Below are 4,436 nucleotides of genomic sequence, written 5' to 3'. Positions count from 1 at the left end.
ATTATTACCTGAGGCGAAATCAAGAGTGGGATGCCTAACCAACTGAGCCACCCAGGCACCCCTACCATGTGTTCTTAAGTTTAAGCACAATGATCCTGAATCTTTGGGGATGATAGGCCCCTCTCAAAATACGATGCTATTTATTGCTTATAAAAAGAAAAGTGCCTATATACAAATGACACCGAATTTTGCTTACTGATTTCAGTGGTTCCTGGGTCTGAGGAAGTTCTCCCATGGGCTTTAGTTTGACACCTTCTGAAAAAGCCATTTTACTCTTAAAATGAGTGCGTATTAGGCACAGATCTAGGCTGGACGAACACGAAGCAGAAAAATTAGTAGGAACTGTCACCCTGTCTCTCAAGGCAATTACAGTGCAGCCGGGGAGAGTACGCATCCATTTACAAAAACAGGAACTATCCCTTGTTGAGTATTTCCCACGTGCTTACCAGGGGCTACCTCACTTCTCAAAATAAGTCTGTGTGTAACTGGCCACATACTTTGCAGACAGGTGCAAAATGAAAAGGTGGGCCCCCAGGTTTAAGGAAGCAGGAAAACACTACCTGCAACGGTGCTAAAACACGAAGCTCTCTACTTTCTTGCGCGCTCTCTGTACCCTTCGCCGCAGGATTTCGGCGACGATTTCACAGTTGGCCTCAATCACGCGCAGGGATCATCAATGCGCATGCGCAGATCCTCCAGGTGCCGGAGGGCGTGGCCCCCACACCGGAACTAGGCCTCCCGCCCGCTGTGAGTGAGCCCCCCGCTGCGTGGGCGGGCTGCTGCGCTGGCAGGCAGACGGGAGCCCCTGCCAGCCGTCCCCACTCCCCTGGGCCTGCAGTTCCAACCAAAGTGGGTAAGCAGCCCTAGGACCACTGCGCCTTCCTTGCCGGTGTGCACTGGGTGACTTTGTCATGCCGGGGGGGGGGGGGGGGGGGGGGTCACCCATGGTGGGGGAGGAGACAGACCCTCCCTGTGGAAGTGAACGAAGCGGCAGGGGGGAGACGTTGTGTTGGCTGAGGCCCCCAAGGCCCACCCCTCCCCCCATCCCGTGCTCCATTGTCCCATTGGACTTCACCTAAGAAGCACAGATTCAAAGATGAAAGGATGAAAATGGCGAGACGTTAGAGATCGTGAGGATCAGGGCATTTGAGTAGCTGGTGGAGGCACACAGAGCTAGTAATTGCGGAGCTGGGGTTCCAACCCGTGTCTGCGGTTCCAAAGCCAGCTCGTAAGAACTAAGGCACACGGTGAAGGGATGATGACAGGTATGAACCAAGTCGTGGCAAGGGCTTGGAAGAAACGGCTGAAGGGGAAAGGCACCCTTAGGTGGAGCACTGGGCTCCTAAGAGGAGGGGCAGGGACTGAGCAGGGGCTCGTGACATGTCTCGGACGTCAGAGACCTGCACCGAACGCACTGGGAAATGGGCAGCAGAGCAAATGAGACAGTTGTCAGAAGGGCCTTCTGATGCAAGGGTGTGAGAAACAAGGAGAGGGACTGAGATTCGATCTAAGAGGCTTCAGGAAGGTACTGGGGGATCATGAGGCGAAGCTTTCTCCGGGTGATCAACGTCCGGCTGACCCTGGAACAACATGGGGTTAAGGGTGCAGATCGCCCACACAGTCAAAAATCCATGTATATGCTCCCCCAACGCTTTGCAAATAGCCTACTGTTGACCGGAAGACTTGCCAACAACATAAATAGTTGATTAATGCATGTGTTGCAAGTTATATGTGTTATATGCTGCATTATTACAATGAAGTAAGCTAGAGAAAAACATTAAGAAAATCATAAGGAAGAGAAAAATACATCTATAGGATAGTATTGCGTTTATTGACAAAATTGACATCTAAGTGGACTTGTACAGTTCAGACCTGTGTTGGTCAAGGGTCACCTGCAAACTGTGGCTCAAGGCACTGGATCCAGATGTCATGAGAGCAAGGGAACATTCCAGAAGGTTAGCACTGAAACAAAGAATGTCAGGAACAGGCACAGGAGACCCTGCAGTGAAAGAACCAGCAAGTCTGGGGTAACGGATTATGTTTAGAATGAAAGACAAGAGCAAATCATATTCAGGGAAGGATGGATGAGGTATTTCAAGGATGTTCGTCATGAATATTCCTTTTCAAGCCATAAAGCTCATCAGACTCCGCTGAACTGTATTCATTCAGATGTAACTTCTACAGATACTGACTGGACGGAAGCACTTTCTTTTCTTGCAAGTCTTACCACAATTTTTACAGCCCCCAGCTAAGATTCCCGCAGAGATTGAGGAAGAGCGGCAGAGTCTGGTACATGCTATGAGACATCCTGCATGATTCCCAAAGACCTCCAGACATCGGAGCACATTCTTGCTTTTTTGCTGGGCTGCATGTTTTTGTCGGTTTCCACAGCCTCACATCTGCATCTCAGTAAGGCTTTGTTGTTAGTCACTTTGCCACAGAGGAATTTAATAGAAGAATTAAATGGGAGGCACCTAGGTGGCTCAATGGGTTCAGCCTCTGACTCTTGACTTTGGCTCAGGTCACGATCTCACCATTTGTGGGTTCTAACCCCACACCAGGCTCCGTGCTGACAGCACGGAGCCTGCTTGGGATTCTGCCTCCCTGTCTGCCCCTCTCCTGCTTGCTTTCTATCTCTATCTCAAAATAAATAAAAATAAACTTTTTTAAAAAAGAAGAATTAAATGGGAGGACCATATTCTTGGCTAATCAGGCTTAACATTGTTGGTTTCTGTAGGGGAGCAATGCATCAGGCTATCATTGGCACGGCAACTAGGTGGCCCAGTCAGAACAGCTCATAGACACACAGCCTCTATCCCTACCCAGGTACATCCATCTAAGCATGGCAGGATGGTCTCAGAATATAAAAGAGCCTAACTGTGGCAGTAACCGGCACCTTTTTTTGCATAGGATTTATTTGATGGTTCTTTTTTCTCACTCAAATCGATACATTATCTGGGTACATAACGTCTCTAACAAAGCCTTCTGGATTATCGCCCATCACATCGAAGAGTTCAACATTGCCAACCCGCGTTTACTCAGATCAGTGACCCCACCAAAGTTAGCTCATTGGTAAGAAAGTCATGCCTACACATGGAAGACTCGTTGACTTTAAAATAGAATTCTACAAAATAAAATAACATAACATAAACTAGCACTCTCCATTCTACGAAGTATGCTAAATGCCTTTCTGCATCGGCATGATGTCTTCGCAGTTACCCATCATGCTCTGGCCCTCTGCCCCTTGTACGGAAGAAAAACATCATCCCACTGCTCGCAGCCAGATTCCCAAAGGAACAGGCTGGAGCTCAAAATGTTAACCTCAACTCTCTCTCATAAGAGAGATAAATGTTGGCACTACTCTTTATAAAGTTTAACTTACCCTCCGTGTGCACCCATACGTACAGACACAGATAGGATAACCGAGGGGAAAAAAATAAAGGGAAGAAATGCACGTTGGTTTCAAAATCTTTTCGTGCACATTTCGGAAAATGAAATCAAGTTCAATATTATTAGTTCATTAGTTTGGTGGGGCTGCCATAGCAAAGCAGCACTGACTGGGTGGTCTAAACAACAGAAATTCTTTTTTTATTTTTTATTTATTTTTTTTCAACGTTTATTTATTTTTGGAACAGAGAGAGACAGAGCATGAACAGGGGAGGGGCAGAGAGAGAGGGAGACACAGAATCGGAAACAGGCTCCAGGCTCTGAGCCATCAGCCCAGAGCCTGACGCGGGGCTCGAACTCACGGACCGCGAGATCGTGACCTGGCTGAAGTCGGACGCTTAACCGACTGCGCCACCCAGGTGCCCCTCTTTTTTTATTTTTTGTAGTTCTGGAGGCTGGAGGTCCGTTGTCAAGATGTTGCCAGGATTGGTGTCCTCTCTCCTTGGTTTACAGATGGCCGTCTTCTCTCCATGTCTTTGTAGGTTGTTCCTTCTGTCTGTGTCGGATTAGGACCCGCCCTAATGACCACACGTCACCTTACCCACCTCTTTAAAGCCCCTCTCTTCAAACACGGTCACATTCTAAGGACTCCAACGTGTGAATTTGGGGGGGGGGGGGGCGGAGACACACTTCAACCCATGACAACTAATAACTCCACTTTGCGAGCCACAAGTCCTGATGTAAATGGAAGAGTCAATTCCAAGTATCGCGTATAAAGTTCAACAGTGTTTTGAAAGCCTGCTTGATTCGACTTCGCATAATATTTCACTTCGGGGAAAAGACTGTCATTTGTTTTTGTTTTCCATCCCTCAGGCAAATCTTCATTTAACATCCATCATGCATAAAAAGCTGTTAAGTGTGCTCTGAATGGAAATGGATTCAAAGGCGCGTGTCACACATGGCCTCCTCTATCAACACGATTTCAAATCTTAATTGATAACGGATCAGGTTCTACGGTTAGTATGTGACAAATGCCAAAATATAAGCTA

The 4,436-nt window shown here is 47.6% G+C and overlaps 1 long non-coding RNA gene across 1 annotated transcript; it reads left to right on the top strand.

The window, feature by feature from the left end:
* Nucleotides 1–751: 751 nt before the first annotated feature.
* Nucleotides 752–4,188, top strand: LOC147584895 (uncharacterized). The gene is made up of 2 exons (XR_015239928.1): nucleotides 752–853; nucleotides 3,834–4,188. It is a non-coding gene; the product is annotated as an uncharacterized LOC147584895 (long non-coding RNA).
* Nucleotides 4,189–4,436: the final 248 nt, after the last annotated feature.

Source organism: Puma concolor, chromosome A1 (genome assembly GCF_028749965.1).
Source record: "Puma concolor isolate L17-30 chromosome A1, mPumCon1.1.hap2, whole genome shotgun sequence".
Taxonomy (NCBI): Eukaryota; Metazoa; Chordata; class Mammalia; order Carnivora; family Felidae; genus Puma; species Puma concolor.
This window is presented reverse-complemented; position numbering and strand designations above follow the sequence as displayed.